This window comes from Heterocephalus glaber, unplaced genomic scaffold (genome assembly GCF_053883595.1).
Source record: "Heterocephalus glaber isolate CG9 unplaced genomic scaffold, H.glaber_assembly_v1.0 deba00000546, whole genome shotgun sequence".
Classification (NCBI taxonomy): domain Eukaryota; kingdom Metazoa; phylum Chordata; class Mammalia; order Rodentia; family Bathyergidae; genus Heterocephalus; species Heterocephalus glaber.
This window is the reverse complement of record NW_028258147.1, coordinates 8,047,575-8,064,726: the sequence shown is the minus strand read 5'-3', so window position 1 is coordinate 8,064,726 and position 17,152 is coordinate 8,047,575. Positions and strand designations below refer to the sequence as shown.

At 38.5% G+C, this 17,152-nt stretch overlaps 1 protein-coding gene across 1 annotated transcript in view; it reads left to right on the top strand.

Annotated features, from left to right (window-relative positions):
• The window catches only part of Snd1 (staphylococcal nuclease and tudor domain containing 1), a 437,205-nt gene that overhangs the window by 195,394 nt on the left and 224,659 nt on the right, over positions 1-17,152 (top strand). The window lies entirely within an intron of this gene.

Genomic DNA, 17,152 nt, shown 5'->3' with positions numbered 1-17,152 from the left:
GGTGTTTTTTACCAAACTGGTATTTTTCTTTTCTTTTAAGGGGGCATGGTGGAGGGGATAAAAAGAATAGGTTTTTTTAAAATATCAAAACACAGATAGTTTTATTGAAAGTATAATGAACCCCTCCAGGAGAAATATAGTACATCTAAGCTGCGGCAGTGCCTCAGCAAGAATGAGGATCTTGTAGCTATTTAGCGTCTAGGAAGTCTTCTATCAAGCAGGAGCCTCTTTCACCTCATTCTTGAATTCAGGTTTGGAAATGGCTGTGTATAGCCAGGTCCCTGTCCTGTATTTATTAATGTTGTTAATGTTCACACAATTGGAGGGTTCATTGTTGCCAGAAGGGCTTAATAAGGCATTTGACGTCATTACCTTCACACCATCACAGACGGCAGGTTTTGTGGGAAGCTGGTTTCTGACAAATCAGATGATATTTTTGAAATGTGAAAAATGAGGCCATGTTTTAATCATTATTCTAGCTGTGTAACTTACAGTAATGATTTGTTACCAATTTATCACCACTTCTTAGGAGCGAGGTGCGTATTTCCCTACTGAAGAGAGCTGAGATGTTATAGTATTCCTCTACCATAAAAATTTTAATATAGTAAGGACTCATTGCCATAGATTACTGCTCCTGCTGTCTAATTACTGGGGAAAACGGTTTCATGTCTATAAAAATGTGCATCTTCATTTTTGGTAGATGGCCTCCACCAATGTTTATTTAACACTCCATTAGAGTGTGTTATCTCATTTAGTTACCACTGGGGTATATTTTTAAAATAAACTTTCACTGCATAATATCAGACATTTATGGAATCTTTTTTGGAGATTCTTAAAGTTTTAGAACGATTTAAATGAGACAACTGATTTAAATTTCCAGTGGAGAGTGTTGTGGTCATGCCCTGTGGCATAAAACCTTGAGGTTCAAGTGTATTTCTTTGGCTTTGACTGAGATTACTCCTTCAGCTCATGCAGCTATCTTTTTGCCATGCTGATTTCATCTCCTTTGGTTATATATACCCAGAAATGGGATTGCTGGATCACACAGGTCAGTTTTTAGTTTTTTGAGGAGCTTCTACACTGTTGTCCACAGTGGATGTACTAGTTTATATTCACACCAGCAGTATGAGATCCCTTTTCTTCCTTTTCATCACTAGCATGTGTTACTTTTTGCTTTTTTGAAAGTGACCATTCTGACCAAGATGAGATGTTAGCACATTGGGCTTTCGATTTGCATTTCCCTCATGGCTAGCGCTGGTAAACATTTTTTGATGTACTTGTTAGCCATTTGAGTGTTTTCCTTTTTTTCCTTCTTCCCCCTGTAGTATTAGGGATTGAACATAGGGCTTTCACACTGAGCTACATCCCCAAACCCTTTCCCCTTTTAATTTCTTTGAAATTTTCAGACAGGATCTTGCTGAGTTTCCCAGGCTGGGCTTGAATTTTGGATCCTTCTGGATTAGCCTCCCAGAGGGCTAGGCTGACGGGTGTGTGCCATCACACCCAGCTTCAGCTTTCATGTCTTATTTTTAAGAAATGTATACTCAGACCCTTTCTCCCCTTTTTGAGTAGGATTACTTGGTTTTTGTGGTTAAGTTTTTCTAGCTTCTTGTATATTCTGGGTAGTAGAATTTACTGATGTTATTAAAAGCACCCTACCTAGACTACTTTCTCCCTGGAAATAGGAAATTATGTCTCCTTTAATCCATATAGTAGCCCCAGTATCCAGCAGATGGTAGGTAATAAGAAATTTGTTGAATGATTTATTAACAGTATTGCGAAGAGACCCTTTATGAGGCATAACGGGGCTTACTGAAATATTCGTTACCTAGGATGCTTGTACATAGTATTTTCCTTCCTTATTTGGTTATTAGAAGCTCAGTGGCAAAGGTAGGTCATCTCCAATAAGTGGCCCTAGTGACATGCTTTTTGTGTTCTAACTTGACTCATAGCTTTTCTCTTTGCCTAGATTTCATTTTTATATATCTTTTTTTCTGAATTTACTTTAAAAAAATCTAAATAGTATTGTGCCTGACCTAATGGTTAGCTATTTTAAAATATTAGCTAGAAAAGAGGACTTTTAAAGCTATGTCTCAAATATTTTATTTTCAATTTAAACATGATAATGCATATATGTAGTTTCTCTGAGATATGGGCAGCACAAATCACCTATTTGGTATCCCAGTGAACTACACAACATCCTGTTTGGAAGGAGGACTCAAAAAACCCTAGTTATAGAACCTTATATTTTTGAGATTTACATCCCCCTCATCTGTTACATTCTTATTTTGTTGCAGCCATTTTGGCACTGTTCCTCTTTTAAACTTTTTTAAAGTGTGCAAGTGTTTTCATGAATACATGTTCTTTGTGTAGTCATACTTCAGTGGTTAGGACAATATTTAATGAAATACATAATTGGAATAACAGGCACAATCAGTATATGCTAGATCTGGGGACAAAGTGAATGGATTAGCAGGATGCGGTGAAGAGTACCAGTGTGCTGATGTGGCTCGCAGTCACCCATTGGGGTTAGCCTGTACTTTCAGGGTGGTCATAAATTGTATGGATGAGTGGAAAGAAAAGTTAGTTAAGAGAGCTTCTGTGAGATGCATTGCCTCTCTTAGCAGGAAACTTCGTGTTTAAGATTGTAGAAAGGGTGTGGAATTCAGAAGAGATTCAGTCTAAAATGATGTCTTCCATGATCTGCAGGCTTACCTACCCACATTTAGACCTGCCTTCCACTTGGTGGCTTTTCATTTGTTTAGGACACCAGGAGACTTTTGACTGAAGGACTGCCTCTGAAGTTGATGATCCCAGGGGAATGAGAAGAGACAGATGAGGTCATGTCTTTCACAGGGGAATTTCAAAGCAGACCTTAGGTGTGTTTCACATGCAAAGTATGTGAATTATCTGTGTGCTCAGTAGGGCTCTGTGAAGTCCTTCTGTTTTCCTCTTGATACATACAAGGGAGGCAACTCTCAGGACCCTGTGAGGCCTTGCTGTGTGACACAGGCTTCCGCTCCCCATCTCTTACCCTCTGGGGAATTAGTGGAAACAGGGTTCATCATTCCTCTAATATATTAAAAATTTTTCTTGATTAACTTTACTGTGGAGTTGGCAGGAGTTGTTATCTGTTAATCAAAACAGTTTAAATAAAAAATAAAAAGCTGAAACCTTGAGTCGTTTCTCATTCTCTAGCTCCTGGGTTGGGAATTAGCTGATCCTTTTAGGCCTGGTTTGTGACATGAAGCTGTCAAGATGGTGCTTCCTGTTAATTACTTTTTATTGTATTTAAGACACTTAAATAACTTTTCTTGTGATTTAGTCTTCTATGTAATTAGCTGCAATGATTAAAATCTCATTCTTTCGTTCTTGCCGGAGCCTTCATAAAGAGTGAGATTTTTCTGGGTGACCTTTCCCTGTGCTGGACTTTACAATTACTTCAGGTTCCAAATTGGCAAAACCATATAATCTATTAACTCATTGCTCATGTCTTTCTGCATATCACATTTTTCAAAAAAAGATGTTAGAAGAAAATCTGTTCACATTTAGAAAAAGACACCTACAAAATATAGGTAGGGTTGGGCTGGGGATTTAGCTCAGTGGTTCTGCCCCCTGCCTCGAAAGTGCATGGTCCCGAGTTCGATCCCCAGTACCAAAAAAAAAAAAAATATATATATATATATATATATATATGTAGGGTCAAGCTTAACACATACACTCATTCTTACCATCCTCACCTTCACCCCTGAAAAACTCACATACCCAGAAGACACAGTGCCACAAAACCATTTCCCCATTGTTTCTCATTAGGTGAAATATTTCACAGTGGTAGGAGATGATAGACAGGACCCATCTGGAGCATGCTGAATAATGTCAGATGGAACTGTGGAAGTATAATAACTGGAAAATGTGTTTATTTTCTATACAAGATCGCATGTTTTTAGACAGGTGCTTTGTTTTTTGTAACAATTTCACTATGAGCTTGTGACATTTCATTCATGCCTGCCTGCGTTGCCCTTCTTTCTTGATCTATGCAGAACCACTACCACTAGCCTCGATGCCTGTCTTAGTATTTAGCCCTCCTTTGTGGGGCCTGGGACATCTGAGGTGACTTCTTTGTGCTAATGATTGTCATCCAGCAGATTCAACACCATGTTTATGAATTTACTTGGATTCTTCACAGATAGACCTTGATTTATATTTTATTTTATATATATATACATACATACATATATATTATATTATATTTAGATGACCCAGACTTGTAAACTTGCAAGGAAAAAGGCTTCCTTTGCTTTTACTCTTTTTCTTTGGTTCTGATTTTCCAGAGCACTTTTCTTCCTACCTGTTCCAGTAGTAACCGAAGCACTTGGTTAGACCTTGTCCTTAACTCTGCTAAAAAAAAAAATTCCTTACTAATCCTACTTCAGTTTTTTCCCTCCAGTCACAATTGGAATTAAGTGTCATACAGTCCTCAGCTTTTCTGGCTTGAATTCCATAGCTTTGAAGTTTTCTCTGTCAGCCAAATTGCCTATATTGCAGAGTTTTCAAATCTTACAACATACTCCTAATATTTCACTTTTAGGCTATGCCTAGGATGAATCCAGCCTGAGTTCCCATTTTCTGACCTAGTCTTCTTACTGGTACATAGAGACATCCTGAAGGTTCTCTTTGCTTATCTCAGGAATAGTGACAGCATTCATGGCAATGCCTCAGCCTGACGATGGCTTTGCCATGGGTGTATTCCCTTATGTTTCTTCATATTTAATCAATATAATGTGGATGGAGCTTGTTGCTGGTGCTGGTTTGATTTTTTCTTTTTTGGCTTGTTCTTGTTTTCCCTACATTGTTTTAAAGGAAAAAGAAGACACCAGAATGAGGGTTGGATTTTTCCCCCCACCTTAAATTACAAACAAACAGGGCCAGGGATTTAACTCAGTGGTTCCGCCACCTGCCTCCCAAGCGCAAGGACCTGAGTTCGATCTCCAGTACCAAAAAACAATTATCAACAGGGCTGGGGATTTAGCTCAGTGGTTCCACCACCTGCCTCGCAAGCTCAAGGACCCGAGTTCGATCCCCAGTACCAAAAAAAAAAAAAATACCAACAAACAGCCGCCCCCGCCCTTATTTAAAAGAACAGCCTAAATTGTTTTCTTGAAGTCATAGGTTACTTGGTTTATGTAATTGTGCTATTCCTTTTATACTGAGTAGTAAAAGTATGCCCATCCATCATTCCCAGGACGTTGGAATATCTCTGGCAGTAAGTGGTTAACAGTATTTTGGAAGAAAGTAGTTGAATAACTGGGCCTATCTTCTGCTAGCTCAAGTATAGCAATTGTTGGAAAAGACTTGTTCCACAAATCACTAAAGAAGGAACTTTGCTGTTGAACATGATTCAGGATTGGAGTCAGGAACACTGTTGAGTTTTAGACAAATCTTTTTGTTCAAATAGTTTGTGGCTCTCTATGGAAGTCTCATCCTGCCAAGTCTTCCTTAAAAATCAGGGTTTTAGATTACTTGATAACCATAATCTCTGTACAGAAGTTTAATTTAAATTTTCTTAAGGGCACCTATGGATCTACAAGTCAGCAAAATCCTTTACTGAGGTGCATGAGAGTGTTTTTTCCCCTTCTCTTTTATATTCTTAAACTGTCAATTGAATAGAGTGCCAGGCTGTGGAGAACCTGAGTAGCTTCCCTAGTCAGTTTCCCAGAGAGCACTGTGGAGAGCCAGGTAGAGAGTAAGGCTTTTCTCCAGCTCAGGGAGCTTTCCTTAACAGAGGAATATCCAGGAATGTTGAGGAATACATCAGAAAGTATTGAGAGGTCCTATTTGAAAGAGTAAAATGGTGACCCTTTTAACTCCTGTAGGCCTCAAAGTAGTTCAGCAAGGGACTGGGCCCAGAAATGGGACAGGTTGCTGCTGCTACAGCTGTCTTCTAAGAACAACTAGATTAAAAAAAGAAAGTGAAATATAAAAAAAACACAGGGACCAGGGCTGTAGCTCAGCGGTGTCCCCACCTGCCTGGTAAGCGCACAAGGTCCTGAGTTCTATCCCTGGTACCAAAAAAAAAAAAAAAGAAGAAGAAGAAACAAATTTTATAAACTAGATTTATGTGTTTTTTTCCGTTCAACAAATACTTATCGAACTCTTATTCAGTGCCATTCACTGGAAATATAGCCGTGAACAAAGCAACAAGTGGTTCTATATGTTGAGGGCCTCTTACCTGCAGTTCATTCTCAGGATTCCTTAACAGTGGGCCTGGGTCCCTCAGATGTCCTCATAGACATTCACTGGCCTTGCCGTTCCCAGAACCATGTTTATGAAGATTTTTGCTTTAAGAAATACATGACTTTGATTATTTAATCAGAGCATATGAAAAGGGGCTTACTTAGATTTTGCCAGGGACAGAGATTTTACCATAGGGAAATACGTTAAAATATAAATGAAAACTAGTCTGTCTCATAGCTATTTTAGATGGGTCAGTAACTTAACTGTCAAGAGACAAAATTGAAATGCCCAAAAGACAACTTAATAAAGCCTGTCTGTTCTTTTCCTCCACAGAAGGGTAGTTCTTGGGTCATTCAGGGTGTGAAGAGCTCTGGAATCCCAATAAGTTACTGTGGTTCTCTTAGTCACCTTCAAGATGGCTTCCTTTCTTCATGACTTCACCTGGAGGAGCCTTTGATACTAACTTCCTGATGGTTTCTGCTTTTCACTTCTTTGGGTATTATCCTTATAAATTAATAGTACTATTTTTTATTTGGCTTTATGCAGTATCTGCTTACTTCCTGAAAGATTAAATATTTTTGTATATTTATATTATGATGTCCATTCAGGAACCCCCAATTTTTTTTTTACCTTACTTTACTTTTATCAACAGTGAACTTTAAAACATTCAGTTAATCTGATTCAACTTTGTATGTTCCCTATTCTGAAGGATAAAAAATTAAAACAATTAACCTTTTTCCCATTCTCCTTTAAAAGCTTAATTTTTCTATTATGAAGATTTATAGCATTTATTGCATTTCTCTTTTGTCACTATAATTGCCTTCTTAGCCTTGTCTATAAATTTATCCTAAAAATTTAATTCTGCCCCCCATAGCAATTATAATAGCTAGTTTGTTAGATATTATAATACAATTATGTTAGACCAAGAAATATGATAGTGATTAAACCTATAGGAAAAGAAATCTTATGTCACTAAATCCTCCAAGAAGTGTTAAATTAATTTTCTGTCTCTCTTGCTTTCTGTACCTCTTCATATACAGCTACTACTTATCTCACATCATCCTTTTTTGTGGTATTTCATTTTATTTTACTGAAGAAACTTGATTTTTCCAGTGTAATAAACTTTCTAAATTTCTACATGTCTGAAAATGTCTTAATTTCAGATATTTTCTTGTTTCATTATAAAATTCTAGCATCAGAATTAGTTTTTTTTCCTTAGTTCTTTGTGGTCATTTCTCTTATTGTTTCATCAATGCTTATAAGAAATTCAATTCCCATTTGTATAAATGTAGCCACCCCTCACCCTGCCCTGATTTTCATAGCTTTTACAATTTTCTGTTTAACTCTGGTTTTCTGAAATTTTACTAAATTGGTGGGACAGAAAAATCATGGCAGAAGGGCCTGGGGAAGGAAGGCTGCTCACCTCGTGACAGCTAGGTAGCAGAGAAAGAACCAGAAAGGAAAGGACCTAAGATACAGTCCCCAAGACTATGCCCATCTAACCTACTTCTTTCAACTAGTTCTTATGGTGGGGAGGTGTCCATCACCTCCCAATAATGATACCAAATTATGTCCCTAAATTTAGTGATGAAGTTAAAGCCCTTATGGATCCAACCACCTTCTAAAGCTCCACCTTGAACATTGTTGCACTAGGCACCAAACCTTTAAGACACAAGCCTTTGAAGGACATTTCACATCCAAACCATAACAGGTTATGTTCCTCTGCTGTGACGGAAGGCTGCCTCCCCACACATCTCTGTCATGAAAGCAGGAAGCAGTCAGGTTCTATCAGAGCAGGCTTCCTTGCAGGATGCCTGAACACCTGGGCCTGGAGCAAGCAACTCGAAGACCTCACTAAAACCTGCCAGGCAAAGGGAGCTCCTGTAGAGTGCTTTAGCATATCTCACAAGGTGTGGCATGAGAGGGGTGGGGTGGGGGTGGGGATATGGGGTGTCATGTGCCCTACTTTCTGTTTTCCCTCTGCTTTCTGTTCAGATGACAGCATCCATCTAAGGTTCTTCCTAAGTGACATCTTCTGCTGACTGCCCTACCATACCACTTGTGTCTTTGAAGTGAATTATCTGCTATGACATTGATAATTTGGGGAATGGCATTGGTATACAGTTGAAAGTCATGTTGATGTAAAAGTGATACTCTCGTGTAATGAAACAATAAAGGATAAGCTTTCTCACATTTAAAGCAGGATAGAAAGTCTTAGAAAAATCTGGAAATCTATAATAGTAACTTGTAATTTGTGACAACTTTAGTGGCTTCAAGAATGTTGGCACTTTGCTGTGTGTTGGGTAACCTGTAGCAAGTTCCAAAACTGGGTTCATGAAGAAGACTAAATCCTGGATCAGATTTTATATTTTGATTAAAATGGTCTTTATTAGAAGCGGTGTCCCCAAACACATCTAGAAGGAGTAGAAGCTGTCTGTCAGTAGACATTCACTGGTGGTGAGTATTTTTGGGGGCAGTTTTTCAAGTCCCTGGACTCAAACTTCCATAGAGTTTTAAGTGGTCTAACCATAACCCTATTTCTCTCACAAACCTTGTTAGTTTAACAGTTTTTTTTGACAAACACATCATGTTTTGTGGACCACACATGCATGTGTGTGGTAGCAGATAGGCTGTACTTGCTCCGAGGAGTATTTCTTAGGGTTTTGCCGGGGTTTGTAGTTAGAAGAGGGAAGGAGGAGAGGCTGGCTGGCCAGCCCAGCTCTAGTGAATGTGGTTCCTAATTAATTGCTTCATAATGTCCATAATGCCTATGTAGTGTGTTTTGCATTTGGAGCATTCTTATTTCTTAGTGCTTGTGTACTGATTTCTCCTCATCTGCTCCTCTCTGCTTTCTCTCTCTCAGGATTTGTTCAAAGTTTCTACTGTACTAGTAATAGTCTTTCTTCTTTTTCAGTACCATTAGGGCTTTATTCTTTTCCATATCTGTTTTCCCCTTCTGTGGGTCTTTGTGAAGGATGTCATGTGGACATAGTTCTCAGTCTGCCATTCTGACCTCCCTCAAGCATTCTTTCTTTCTTTCTTTAGATAGTACAATTGATGTGATACGGAGCGGGGACATTTGACATGGTTACCAATAAGCAAAACTTCTGGGTCCTTTATATGTCATTTCTCGGCCCCTTTCTCTTTATAATTCCTGTGGTCAGCACAGTAAAATGTATGAAGGGAAATAAGAATGAAGTTTTTATAGATTTTTCTATCTCCTAGTTATAATGCTTCTTAAAAGAGATTTGCTTCAGTTCATGAGTGATTTCTTTTTTAAAAAGTAAGAAAAATCGTGGAAACATTTTCAAAAAGGTTAAAAAATAAGAAAAATGTCCCATTATTTCTTTATGCTAATGTAATAGTTATTATTTGGGGGGTACTCTTTTAAGAATTTAATTTGGGGCAGAAAAACTTGAACCACTTGAGTCATAGTGTTGAGATGAAGTCTAAAACAAATTATTGTTGAATCTTAAGAGTGGATATTTTAAAAAATACTTTGGAAATAAGTAGACCTAAGGTAAACCTCAACTCTACTATTAGCACGTGATGGCTAAACTACATCCATTTTCCCCGTAACTATTTAATGTATAATATGTTCTCCTAAGGCAGTAATGATTGATAAGTACTTGCATAAAGATAGAAGTAATGGATAGTCATAAGTTATTCCAACGTTTCAATAAGCTTCACACACATTTACCATTTAGTAAGCACACAGTTTATTTCCTAATAAAAATAGTTTATGCCCATGCTCGTATGACTGTAATCCCAGCACTCTGGGAAGCAGAGACAGGAGGATCACGAAGTTCAAGCCCAGCTTGGACAGTTTAAAAACTTAGCAAGACCCTGTCTCAAAATTTTAAAATTTTAAAAGGGCTGGGGATGTAGCCCAGTGCAAAGGCCATTGTGTCAATCTCCAATACTGCAAAATAAAAAAGAAAATTAAAAGTTTATGAGCTATCTTTCAATCCAAGAGGTGTACAGACTGTCTACCTCCCCATGTTTGCTCACTCTGCTTACTGAGCTTGCTACCTTTATATCCCAGGGGGTGACTAAGCAGAGGGCCACTTACTTAGTACTTTAGGGAACTGGCAGCTTTTAGATTGACCCTCTCTGCCTTTATGAATTTTTGTTCCTTCAGTGCAAATGTGTTTAAACAAGGGCACAAATGGAATTTGGAGGGATTTAGCAGATATTGGGACCTTGGAGGAAATATGTATGGGAGAATTTGTTTGGGAACATGGTCTTTGTAAAAGAACTTGGGGCAGCCTAATACATGGGCAGTTTCACATGGAGCCTATTGGCTTTTGGATATATCTGCTTACATAGAAATTGAGATTCAACAGACTATTGCTTTAATGTGTGCTTCTGTTGTTACAGTTGTGATTTATAAGCCATCACGTATCAGATCAGTAGCAAGGGGAGCTATTGTACAGTTCTCACATCAACCCTTCCCCTTTGAAAAAAAAAAGGATCACCTTGGCATTGACTGCAAAATTGCCTCTTTTTTTTTTTAAAGCTAGGAGGCAATTGTGCAATGCATTTTTTTCTGACACCACTTTTTCAGAAACCTCCCTGTGAAATGTTTGTGTTTCTTCATGTGTCACTTAGCGCAGTCTGTGACTGTGGAAACATCAGACCATTGAGTGAGGGTTGACCACAGTGTCTCTGTAGTGGCTCATTGTATTTCAAAGCAAGGAACCAAAACAAGCCCTCTGTTCCCAAAGGGAAGTAAAGAGTAGGAAATTTCAAAACCCTTAATCTTTCGCTGTGCTTATTTTTGCTTATACTAGATTAGAACTATGAATATATTCTGGTGAAAATATTCTGGTGTCCAGTACTTATGGCAAATATTGACCATTTTTCCACATTCTTGTTTTTATATAATTTTATAATTAGGATCTTATTTCTAGAGCTTTTACCTGCAGAACTTCTATGCTTTGTTTATGCAGTCAAAGTCTAAAGTAGCTGCCACATTCTAGATCTTAGCAAGGCAAACATTGGGGTTGGTCCAGGTGCTAATGGACTCTGGGGAACAAAACACTTGTCTGTTCCTGTAGTGTCAGCTGGCTGAGTTATGGGCTATAAACTATAGCGGGGCAGGTAGTAGAATTCTTCTTACTGGTCCACTTTTTCTTTCCATACAAAACAAAACTTACTTGGAGCTTCCACCCTAAGAAACAACCTATGCCAAAACAACTTTCTTTTAACTTATCTGGAATGAATGGGCTCAGTAGAAGAACATAGAGGTGTACCTCTCATGGTAGCATCTTGGTTTTCTCTACCCAGCATGACAGCCTTCTAGAATCTTGACATTTCCTTCTTCTGAGCAAAGCATTGCTTATGTGTATCGGCACTTAGGGCAAATGAAAGTGACTGTCTGGGGCTGCACCATCCCCATTTTGAACGTTATCAGACCTCTTAGATTTGGCTGCTTCTGCTTACACCATCAGAACAGATCATTCCAGATGCCATTATGTAATTTTCTGTCTTGGGGTATGTGTTTGTGTGGGTGGATGGTTTTGTTTTGTTTTTAAGTGGTGTTTAATGTCAGGCTAATAATAAACTGGGTACGTAGGCCTGGTTTTGTCATAATGGCCACGAGTTATTTATTCCTGTTCTTCATAGAGGCGGAGAGCCACCCCCCCCCCCAGTGATGTCTGCATTTTAGAGGGGGCTCTTGTCATCACAGCTGCCCAGAAAATGCAGCATGGCAGCTAGCAGTTCTGTTGTGAAGTGACAAAGATGAGGAATCCTCTCTCTGGTTGCTACCATTATGTGGCTTCCCACAACCTAAATAGAACCATTAAAGGTGCCTTTGCAGTTCCAGAAACAGTTGCAAAGTTTGGTCTGTTCCCTAGCCACAGTTCTTAGGTTCTAGTGCTTTGGAAAGGTTGGGTGTTCTGATATCTTTATGATTCTTTGGTAGTACTCAGACATTCTTCACCCTTGAGTTCTTGAGAAGGAAAGTACATTTATATTACTTGAGGTATTCTGTCTCATGTTATTCATAAAACCTAATAGAATTACCCAGGTTACTTAAAAAAATAATAGAACATGCCCCAAATTTAAATTATAAGCTCTCATGCTAGATGTGCTAACAATACTGATTTTCACTACTGGTTCTGGCTTATAGGGGGCCTGGCATTGTATGTTGAATGTGATTCCATTGGGTAGCCAGTATTGCTAAGCACTGAGAAAAGTCTAGAGGGAACAAGAGATTCCAAAACTGGCATTGTCCTCTACTTTCGGGTTAGGCCTAGAGAACAGATACCCGTAATTGGAGGAATAAAAACCTTATTAGTGTTTATTTTCTCAGGTTACTTTCAGTGTCTTAAGTGCAATCTTTTACAACTCAACTAATTTCTTCAGGACCAACTTTATTTAGAAAAGCACACAGTGGCAGGGTAATGTAGGGGACTGAGGAGGTGGTGGTTATATTAGCTTTACCTCCAGCTTAAGCTATGACTTGGCAAGTCATTTACTCTCTTTTCCCAAGTCCCTTATCTTTTGGAAATGGCATAATAAAGATAATAATGTGTTTCCTTAATATATCTCTTTTCAGTCTTCTAAAACTCCTTTAAACTTGTCAGTTTCTTCACAGAGGAGGCTTGCACTTGGGTGTGTTTGAGAGCAGAGAAGCAGTAGCAGTGAGTGAGTAGGTTTACTTGGAAGTGTGTGCATTTACAAGTCTACCTAAGGTGCCTCTCTTTCGTTAATGTAATCAGATCTTCCCAACAAGTTAGTTAACTCTTAGTGATCTCTACCAATTGATTTGATGCCCTTGATGCCATTAGCAGCTGACATGGCCTTAAGTAAATTGCTTATCTGAGAGAACAGTGGTGTAGTACAGTAGCGATGTTGTGAATTTGGACTTTTGAGGTTCCTTTTAACTTTTCTGTAACTCATTATCAAGTTCATACTTTTTGTCTTTTCAGTGATAAATTACTATTTATTGTTTTAAAATTTCCTCAGCAGAAACTCAGGTAGCAATCTTTAGTTGATTATTGTTATTGCTAACTAAAAAATGTATCTCCAAGTAATAAATACACAGTGGACCCTTGACTTACGAATTCAATTCATTAGCAAGGACTGGTTATAACTCAAGTTGATCAGGCTTCTCTAACAGCCTTCAAAGTCTCTCTCCTATATACAGGCAGATCTTAATGTCCTTAGAGAAATATTGGCCCAGGATTTCTCAACCCCACACAGGGATGTTGTAGTGTTCCTTCCAGAACTCTTTAAGGGTTAAATCTGTATCTGAGACCATCTGGAAGCACAAGCAGCTGGCATTTGGGTCATAACTCAAGACTGTTCATAAGTTAAAACTAAAATTCCAGTCTTAATCCAAGTTTGTATGTCAGGCCGGTTGTTACTTGAGGGTCCATTCTACTTCTTAAATTCAAGTAAAATTTATCTGTGTATCAGGCTCACTAAATACAGTTGTTGATTGACTGTAGACTCAAGCAAATGGGGGCAGAATGATGTGTCTGAAATTAATAATGTGTGTTTTGATGACTGAAGTATAATTATTTGGCAGCCTTCAATCCAAACTAACATCCCGGAGTAGATTTGCTGTTTTATATTGATGACCTTCTAGATATACTCCCACTTATAACCCTGACTGCTTTCTCTCTCACCTTTTTATTTGTAAAAAAGAGTTTTATTCAGCCAATATACAGATACAACAAACAAGCCAGGGCCGTAATGTTAAATACTTTGAATACCATTTGTGGTTATAACATACAATTTTAAGAAATATATCACCTGATCTTAGCCCTTCAAGGCATCTTTTCAGGGAGAGATATAAATCTTGTTTTTATAATGAGTTGGCAGAGAGGAGTGTGTCAAGAACAAGGAAGGTCATTCCTTGGAGTCCATGGAGGATTAGTTCTAGGACCCTGGTGGATACCAAAATCCAAGCGTACTCAAGTCCTCTTTATAAAATGGTGTAGTATTTGCATATAACTTACATTCTTGCATATAATTATAATCTCTAGATTATTTACAATACCTACTATAATGGAAATGCCATGTAAATAGTTGTTGAGTTGTTTGTGGAATAGTGACAAAAAATAAGAGTCTGTACATGTTTGGTACAGATACTTTTTTTTTTGCCTAAATATTTTCAATCTGTGGTTGGTGGAATCCACTGGTGTAGAACCTATAGCAGTGATGGAAAATCTTTTAGAGCTTTTGATAATACAGCCTGCTGCAACATAACATAGCATAGGTTACCACCACTGGCACAGAGAGCTGACAACTGTATTCTCATTTTAGTTTGGACATTTTGCATTGGAATTATTGAAATTTGTGTTTTGAGAGTGCCTGAGAATCATTGTAAAGAGATGACATTTGTTTTTCTTTTCTTTTTTCTTTTTTGGTACCGGGGCTCAAACCCAGGACCTTGCGCTTGTGAGGCAGGCAAAGGTACCACTGAGCTAAATCCCCAGCCCTGACATTTAGTTTTCTAACCAATGCACCATTCTACAGTGGTGCCTAAAACAGGAAGTAGAAATCTCTGGAGGCTGTAATTTTCACATCCAGAACCCCCCGAGGGAATAGTGAAATGCAGATAGAGAGCAGGGCTGAGCCCACCTATGCCAGGGTTTTGTTTTTCACATTGGTAGATTATGTCCATCAAGACACAGTATTCACTGTGAAGCATCAGGGAGCTTGTTAGGGTTGTCATATGCTGCCACCCTCCCTCCTCCATCCTTCTCTCCAGCTCGCATTCTATTCCACTTGCTCAGTAGTCTTTCTGAAAGCTCTATTTCTCTATTTGTGACAGCTCCAAAAGCATGAGCTAAAGAATAGGTTCACTCCTGGAATCCACCAAAGACAGGGAATGTGGAACTATCACCAGAGTGTAATTATTCTGAAATATACCTAGACTAAACTTGCTTCCCAGGCACAAAGTGTTAACAGCCATGCACCGTCCAAATTACAAAGAATAAATGGAAGTTAAATCTAGGAAGTCATTTGCTGTTCGAATAATATGCCCCGTGGTTTTAGGGTGATAATTCCCTATTCAGAGCATAACTTATGTGTTACCCACTCTCTTTTTCCTGTAATAACAAAATTGCTGTGATAATCATCCAACCAGTTTTTTTAAAAATCAGGTAATTCATTTCTAAGTTGGAGCTTGTTTCTCTTTAATCGGCCTTGTAATGTATTACAGACATCATTCTCAGCATTGGCTACAGCAGTGATTTAGTGCTGGGTTTTTAATGACTCCTTCATTAATCCTGGTATTCTGGGATTTAACACTCACTGGCCTTTGACCAGTGGAAATGATGAAAACTGTGATTTCATGCATGTTGGATAACACTGGCTGTTGCTGGAGCCTTGAATCTCGCCTCTGCAATGGCATGTGTGATTGAGAGTGCTGCGGATGGATGCATGCTCTCCCGGGCCACGCTCTGCTGCTGAGGAGGTGACCATGATATCTCTATCAGCTCAGGGTGACCTCTTCCTAGGACAGTTAGCTTAGAAACAGGAATCTGTACTGACCAGCTTCATCTCCTGGACTTGTGAAGTCGGAATTCAATTCTTCGTCTGTTTCCTAAAAGGTATTTTCTTTGAGAGCACATACCATAATATTTGACCTTTAAATTTTTTCCTTCTAATTGTTACAGGATTTACAATAGGCAGACATCTTTAAAATTATCTATTCTGCCTCCTTCATTTTGCACACAGGGCCAGTGAGTCCAGCAGGATTGACACAACCAAGCCAGTGTTAATAATAATGAAAATTAACAACAACAGTGATGACCAGCACATACAAAGGCTTCCCATGTGCCAAGTGGGATCTAAATATAGTCATTCACGTTTTCCTTGTAGACACTTTAGGAGATAATACTGCACAGCGAGTCCAGTGCTCCACATAGCTTCTCTGTGGACCTCCTACTGCTGCTAAAAGCAGAGATGACAGTGTTGGTTGCTCTCCTTCCTCCTAATGGAAGCATCGTGAGCATTCTTTGGAAGAGAGAGGCCAGCTTATTTACTGTAGAGTCTTGTGGCCAGAGTGTTAATACCCTGAATAAATGCCAGGTTCTTTTTGCCCTCAAAAATTATTGCCCAGGAGAGATGAAGTCACCTTATGCTGAGTCTCTGCACAGAGACTGTCATGTTGCAGAGTGCTTGCTCAGTTACTTCCTTCTGAACACGTGAATTTGCCTGAGACAGTGGTGCTGTGTGCAGGTCACATACAGAATCCATAAACACGAACTAAATGTTTTTTACACAAATGCAATTATCCCTGTGAACGTGACCCCCTAATTACAAATGTTGTGTATTTTGGGAAGTGACTTTTTAAAAGTCACCTTAAAGAGCAGTGCTTTTAAGGTCGTGATTGGCACACCTTTTCCATAAAGGGCCACATAGTAAATATTTTCAATTCTGAGATCTGTATGGTCTCAATACACTCTTCAACTCTGCCATAAACAGTATACAAAAATGGATATAGCTGTGTTCCAGGAAAACTTTCATTACAAAAACAGGCAAGGAGTTTGCCAACTCCTGTTCTAGGGACTTGGGTTGTGAAGATATGAATGTATAATCTGTAGAACATGTAGTAAAATTTTTAGATGGAGTTGAGAGAAAACTCCCTCAAAAAGTGACTCTATGATATATATATTTTTGTCTCACCGATATAAAGTTTTCTTTGCGTAAAATTTTTCTGACATGTAATGGTTTAGACAAAAAAATACTTGTATAGATTAGTGGATATTATAAATAAATATTTTATCTCACTTACATGCAAAGTTACACCTTCAAGATGAATAGGAAGCTTCACCCAGAAAGTTTTTTAGGAAATCTAGTTTTGCTACATATACAAGTACATTTTCTTATAATCTTTTCTCTTGACCCCTGCCAAAAACTCAGTTTATGAGGAAATGGCTGGTTTGGGAAATTG